The 7,772-nt window shown below is 37.5% G+C and overlaps 1 pseudogene; it reads left to right on the forward strand.

Moving 5' to 3' along the window:
- The first annotated feature begins 339 nt into the window (after positions 1-339).
- On the forward strand, positions 340-5,369 carry LOC149145651 (uncharacterized; annotated as a pseudogene).
- The last annotated feature ends 2,403 nt before the right edge of the window (positions 5,370-7,772 follow it).

Consider the following 7,772-nt stretch of genomic DNA (forward strand, 5'->3'; position numbering starts at 1 on the left):
CATTTCAAGTTCTCAGGGTGGAATTCGACCTGTCTGTTATCCGCCAGGTTGGCATTAACTAACCCTTTACCCACATTTTTTGGATCTACAAAAAGCCTTTTTAAATTTTTGTATTTCAGGCTCTGAATTGATCACGGTAGAACAATTTAGCGGTTAATTCTTCTCGGCCTTTACAGTCTGCAGCGGTAGGTTTTAGGGTTTTATTTTATGAAAAACATCTAATGCATTTTATCTTTAAATACTTGAAATCTTGTGTTGCTTATATCGCTTAAGTGTTTGGAGTAAGTCTGTTCTCTGTCTTATTTGTTTTACATTTCCTGTGCTAAAACGTGATGCAGATTCCTTCATTTCGCGGTCTAAAACGGTGTAGAAATGGCCGAGGGTCCAATGGCCGATATGTTTACAGTACAGCAGACCGCGGGTCGAGTACTGTGCTGTATGTGCGGTATTTCCATGCCACCCAACGCAGCAAACATGTGTGTTAATTGTATACGAACCCAAGTGGATATCACAGAAGGTCTACAAAAACACGTAACAGTCCTTCATTGCCCTGAATGTAATTCGTATTTACAGCCCCCCAAAACATGGATAAAAGCCCAATTAGAATCCAAGGAACTCTTAACATTTTGCATTAAGAGGCTCAAGAATTTGAACAAGGTTAGGCTTGTACATGCTGAATTCATATGGACCGAACCCCATTCTAAGAGAATCAAGGTCAAGTTGCGAATACAGAAGGAAGTGCTCAATGGGGCTATATTGGAACAGGCTTACGTTGTTGAATATGTTCAGCAAGATCATATGTGTGAACAATGTACAAGGGTTCAGTCCAACCCAGATTAGTACGTGGCTGTTGTGCAAGTCAGGCAGCGTGGTAGCCATAGGAGAATGTTCTTCTATCTGGAACAGTTGATTCTCAAGCACGGTGTAGCTGCTCAGGCAGTCAATGTTAAACAAGTGCACGAGGGTGTTGATTTTTTCTATGCTAATAGAAGTCATGCAGTTAGTTATGTGAGCTTTTTGGGCAATGTGGTGCCTATTTTGAATCGCAATGACAAACAGCTTGTGTCTTAGGATTCAACGAGCAATACATACAATTATAAGTACACTTTCTCTATTCAGATCTGCCCTATTTGCAAGGAGGATTTGATTTGCATCCCTCCAAAGGTTGCGACAAACTTGGGTAACTTAGGTCCCCTTGTTCTGTGCACAAAAGTGAGTACCCATATTATGCTGCTTGACCCATTTACTTCGAGGGATGCTTTTATGGACGCGGATCAGTATTGGAGGGTTCCTTTCAAGCCTCTCCTTTCAAACCGGCAGTTGGCTGAATATATTGTATTGGATATTGAAGTTGAGATGGGTTTGACTACTGTGGGTGGTATCAAGTATTCATTGGCAGAGGCAAAGATAGCCCGTTTCAGACTTTGGAAAGAATGACACTGTTTTTACAGTGAAAACTCATCTGGGCCATCTTTTAAGTCCTGGTGACTATGCTCTTGGTTTTGATCTTTGTTAGGCCCCTATACTACTAGTGTAGCCCCTTATTGTTATTAGTATAACCCACTTATTATATTGATGTACCCATGTAGTGCCCATATTGTTACTATTGTGCCCCATAGAAGCCCACTATTGTTATTATTGTGCCCTTACATTATTATTGTTATGTTGGCTCTAATTATGTTATGTCCCCTTAGACTCCTATATATAGAAATGAGGTATTTTCATTTGTATCATCCAAGAATTGTTCATTTATGTAATGTAAAGGAGGTTGCCCCCTCGAAGAGGCTAAATTCTAAGGTGTTGATCTATCTTTTCTATCTTTTTTTGAGCTGGTTTCATAACATTTGGTATCAGAGCTTTGGATTCTAGGGTTTCGCTGCTCCAAACAGGTCATCGTGGCATTTTCGCTATAACTTTTTTTTTTCTGCGAAGTTTCAGAAGTTGCAAAAAAAACCCATTTGAGAAGAAATCGCGCTGAACCTTGGATCCGAATTTTAGAGCTTTTCGCGCTATATTTGCGGAGATATGATCTGAGGAAGTTGGTCTTTCTGCAGAATCCTGAATTGCATTCCAAACAGGTGACCTGGGGAAAATCGTGATAACTTTTTCTCTAGGGATCGGATTGAAATTTCGTAAGAAGGTACAGAAAGAGGACGGACTGTAGTTTCTTTTATGAATTTTTCAGATCCAAAGGTCGAAACAGTGACTCGTGGCACGTCGTAAAAGTTCGCTCTACTGAACTAGTCCATAATCTAGTCACTGTAGGAGATTTCGCATAAATCTTCCTTGGAGAATCCAATTTGGGTCAGACTTGTGGCATTGGAAAGAGGACGTAGAAGGCTACTACAGGTCACAATTTCAGAATTGGAGGATCTGGAATTACAGAGATACATCATATTCAATATCAGGCTTCTACAAAGTGAAAAAAGGTGTGTAGTTTTTTTTTTTTTAATTTTTGCGTAAGCTGGGTTTGAAGGAATTCAAAGGGCATAGTAAAGAATTATTATCGGTAACTGATGCCCCGAGGAAATAAAATGCACACACCTAGTAAGGAACCTGAAAGCTCTAGCATGACTCATGAAGAAGAGGAAGAAATGCTACATGATATATCAAAATTACAAGAACAAGTGCAACAAATGTCACACTCACAAAAGCTAACAGAAGCTAAGATAAATGGCATGGAATCTAAGATAAAGGGCGTGGAAGCTAAGATGGATGATTGGAAGACAGATTTGAAGGCAGACATGGAAGAATTGAAGATAGATTTGAACACAAACTTGAAGACAGGCATGACAGATATGAAGACAGATTTGACAAATTTTCTACAAGAAATACTTACTAATGGTGAAAAGGTAGTAAAAGAAACTCATGATGCGAACAAAAGAAATGTTAATCATGATATCATAGACTCTAATGTTGGATTGAAGACACACATATTCCAAAAATTGATATGAGAAAGTTTGATGGCAAGGATCCCGCAACATGGATATTACAGATGGAGCAATTTTTCGATCTCAATAATGTGCAAAACACAAAAAAGGTACATATGGCAACTTTATATTTGGAACCAAATCCGTTTGTATGGTATCAATGGCTTTGCTCTCGTAAACAATTTATCACTTGGGCAATTTTTACGGAAGAATTGATAGCCCATTATGAGGATACGAAAAGCAACACTTTTTTTAGCCAATTGATAAGTCTCAAACAAAAGGGTTCAATAATGGAGCACATTGAGGAGTTCCAAAAATTGAACATAAGGGTAAAAGATATTCTAGAGGAGCATAGGATTGATGTGTTCATAGGGTCTTTAAAGGATAATATCCAACATGATGTTCGCCTTTGGGAACCTGATTCATTAGAGAAGGCATTCAAGTTAGCAAGAAAAATGGAAAGCAAAATTATGGCAACCAGGAAGCATACCACTCACAACTATAAAGACGGAAGTGTTGTTGCCCCTAGTCTTCCACAACCTATAAGGTTGACACCACAACAATTGGAAGAAAAAAGAGCAAAAGGGCTTTGTTACAGTTGTGATAGCAAATACACTAAAGGTCATAAGTGTGCTGAGAAGAAATTGAAAAAAGAGCAAAAGGGTTTTGTTACAGTTGTGATAGTAAATACACTAAAGGTCATAAGTGTGCTGAGAAAAAATTATTCTACATAGATTGTGAAGAGAAAGAAGAAATGAATCAGACCATATCTTGTAAAGCAATGGCAAGAATTACCACTCCTCAAACTCTCAAGATAGAATGACATATCAAGAAGAAAAAGGTGCAAGAAGTGAAAGATCACGTCGAGAAAGAAGAAATGAATCCAACCATATCTTGTAATTCATTGTTCGAAATTACCACTCCTCAAACTATCAAGATAGAAGGACATATCAAGAAGAAAAATGTTCAAGAAGTGAAAGATCACATCGAGCATCAAGAAATGAATCCGACCATATCTTGTAAAGGATTGGAAGAAATTACCACTCCTCAAACTCTAGAGATAGAAGGACATATCAAGAAGAAAAAGGTTCAAGCAGTGAAAGATCACATCGAGCATCAACAACAAGTTCTCCAACTTTTAAAGGATAACGCCACTTCGGTGCAAAATCAAACGAAACAACGGGTAGATCAACATCGTAGTGAAAAATGTTTTGATGTAGGTGATTGGGTATTTTTACTGTTACATCTCAAGCAAGCTATTTATGAGAAGGAAATGTTGGCAATACTACAGGCACTTAAAAAATGACGACCTTACTGAATGGGAAGACTCTTCAAGGATGAGGATGTGGAAGCATTGTATTGTGTTATTTATATTATCCAAACAGATTGGATAAACTAAGCAAGGGATGAATGGAAGAAGGACGAAGAAGTATGGCCACTTATTCAAAAGTTGCAAAAGATCTCAATTCAAACAATATTGCCAGAAATTGAAGAGGAAGGAAAAATCATATTGGAATCTGGAGCAGTCACAGAAACAAGAACCCGACAGCTACGAAATCGATCAATTTCAGAGTATCTCATCAAGTGGAAGAACTGACCCGCTGAATATTCCACATGGGAGGATAAAAATTTTATACAGAAGCCAAGAACTACTCAAGCGTTGAGGACAACACTTTTTGAAGGAGAGGGGCATGTTAGGCCCCTATACTACTAGTGTAACCCCTTATTGTTATTAGTATAACCCACTTATTATATTGTTGTACCCATGTAGTGCCCATATTGTTACTATTGTGCCCCATAGAAGCCCGCTATTGTTATTATTGTGCCCTTACATTATTATTGTTATGTCGGCTCTAATTATGTTATGACTCCTTAGACTCCTATATATAGAAATGAGGTCTTTTCATTTGTATCATCCAAGAATTGTTCATTTATGTAATGTAAAGGAGGTTGCCCCTCGAAGAAGCTAAATTCTAAGGCGTTCATCTATCTTTTCTATCTTTTCTTGAGCTGGTTTCATAACAATCTCTATGGTGCAAATACTAATGATGTGGATTTAGATAAATACAAAGGACTTAATCTTCAGATGTGGTTTTGGTGAAGAAAAGTTATGAAGAGAAGCGCCAGAAGAAGCGGGGCAAGCCTAGGCCTTGGAAGCTTAAGACATTGCCCATGGAGGTAACCATCTTCCAGAGGCAGAATGGAGGATGTGAAGGAATGGGAGGACTATGAAAAGTTTTTGGATGAACTGGAGGAAGACCAGGAGATGCGATCCAAGATTGCATTGTACAGAAATGAAAATTATCAGCGAGCGGATACAGCGTCTATGACAGATGGTGAAGATGTTCCTTCTGTACCTTTGGATGAGCTTCTTGGTGATCTTACACTCAAGGATAATGAGCACGAAGATGAAGAAATGGAAGGCTAATTGTTAAAACACATTTCAGAAAATCACAGTACATTTATGACTCACTATGAAAACCTTCATGCTCAAAATCAATGTGGTATCACAACTACACAATGGTAGAGATATCATTTCCAACAAAAATCTTCTGCAGTTGATTGTCATGATGTGCAGACCTTTTGTCAGCCTATCAGTGGCATTTATTGGAGCTAGCATATTGAAGATTGGTGCAGCAACATTAGTAATGATATGTTTGAGCTATACGTTTGAGTTAAGAAGAATTGCATGGCTTAATTTATTGCAGACACTAACATTGCTTTTCCATTAAATTATTGCAGTTGTTTGTATTTTTATTGCCATTATGATGCTTGGAAATCGTACTGTCATTTTGTACGTTGCACAAATGAATAGATTAATAGTATAATGTATGGATGTTGTATGCATTTGCCACATAAACACTGCAACAGATGAAATGATGCTTTAAGAATGCTGAGGTGACATTGCGTTTTTTATGTGCTGGATAAATTGTGTTTACTACAACTATTTTGCATCTGTTGGATACTTGTGTGGTTTTCCAATTGGTGTGGCTGCTGATTTTGTGGTTGTTCATTGCAAAATTTTGAAGAAAAGGCCTTCCAGGTGTAGAATTTGATAATGTCACACAAAGCATTTCTCTGGATTTGAGGTTCCTTACCACTGCTATTGAATCTGCCACTTCTGCTAAATTTGTTGCATTTTTATGAAAAGTTAAAATAACTAGGGAACCATTTTTGCTTTAGAATATGAAACATTGAAGAGACCACTCCAGAAGATGATGTTGCTGCCATCATGAAGAAGTAGTTAATGGTAATAAGAATACATTTCTGCTGAAAAAATCATCATTTTGGTTTGTTTTCTGGAGGCTTTTGTGACCAGATGTTGATTACACAAGTTCATTGTTGCTCCTATCCAATGACTACTATTGATGTTCGCTGTTATCTGAAGGCAACATGTTGTCTCTTCAGATTCCAGGTATTCTTAAAACTTGATCATCAAAAAAACAAAGAGGAAAAAGTTGATGGTAGAGTTCGTTGTTGCTCCTGTCCTTGGATGCTATTCATGTTTACTGCTATCTGGAGGCAGCAGGTCGTATCTTCAGATTCACGGTATTCTTAAAACTTTATCATCAAGAAAACAAAGAGGAAAAATATGAAGGTATCGTATATGTTATTTTCATGCTGCTGATTGGAGAAAATCATTGTTGTTTGTAGCATTGGAAGATTGTTGGTACGATAAGAGAGTAAATTTATTAAACGGAAAGTGTTGTTTGCTTTGCTGGTCACACATTGAAACCTCTGGTTGACAGGGTGAAACAGTTCATTAAATGCTCTCACAGTACACCAACAAAAATTGGGTTTTGGTGTTTGAAGTCAGGACTAGATTCTCTGTCCTTGCTTTTCTCCAAAGAGTTGAAACCGACACACAGGGTTGAGAGTTTATTAAAACTGATATGCGTCTAGGAAGGAGCAGTTATGGCAAGACTTACACAAGGAGGAATGCTTTCTGATTGCCATAAATTACATGGGAAGAATTATGCTGTTAGGGAATAAAGGATGAAGACAATTCATACATACCACAATTTAAGAGAGGCTTTGACGATTGTCACCCTATCAATTGCAGACGACATTATTCCCCATGTCTAGGATGTTGAGGATATCCTTCAAGATTGGGACTCTGTGTCCATGGATGTCCCCTTTACGAAATAAATATAGGCATTATAGACTTACAAAAGGATAAATAGGTACAATGGTTGTTCTAATTCCTTGGAGAATCTTTTAACAATTCCAGAGCCCTGCAATTTACTTGTGGTTTCAGCTTTATTAAGGACTTGCTTGTAATTGCCCTTGTTCAGCAGGGGCTTCGCCATTTTTCGTTTTAGTTCTGTTGTGGATCTTGAACGATTCTTATTTGCCTAGTTAATTGTTTGTAGGCAACCTAATTGTTTTTGACATTTCTTATTGGTAGGTTAATTGTTATTATCCAAATTAGTTACTGTAGTTGTAAGGGGTTCACGCTTGAATGTGTTCTATTTGACCTTGCAATAAGAATTCCGGAAAATATTTTGAATGCTTGTTGTTTGATGCCATTTCCATTCAACTGTACTGAGTTTTCAAACCATTTATTGCTATCTGTTTGGCATTGTCACCTCCAATTATGTTTTGATTTGGCAGTAGAAATACCTCTCCTGCATGTTTGATAAAACATTTAGTATTTCATGGCTGTCATTATTTGTAAACTCAATGTTTATGTTAATCATTAAACCACTGGAATATATTAAGCCGGGTCTATGTTATGGTCTTCTAGAAAATATAAGGGTCAGTTGTATAAGCAAAGGGTAGCTATCCTTGGGAATTTGGTCTATGTGAGTAATGGCTGAGAATTAGTATATATAGGAGATT

The sequence above is a fragment of the Pinus tabuliformis genome, chromosome X (genome assembly GCF_031772625.1).
Source record: "Pinus tabuliformis cultivar Carrire ecotype Pingquan chromosome X, CPIR1, whole genome shotgun sequence".
NCBI lineage: Eukaryota > Viridiplantae > Streptophyta > Pinopsida > Pinales > Pinaceae > Pinus > Pinus tabuliformis.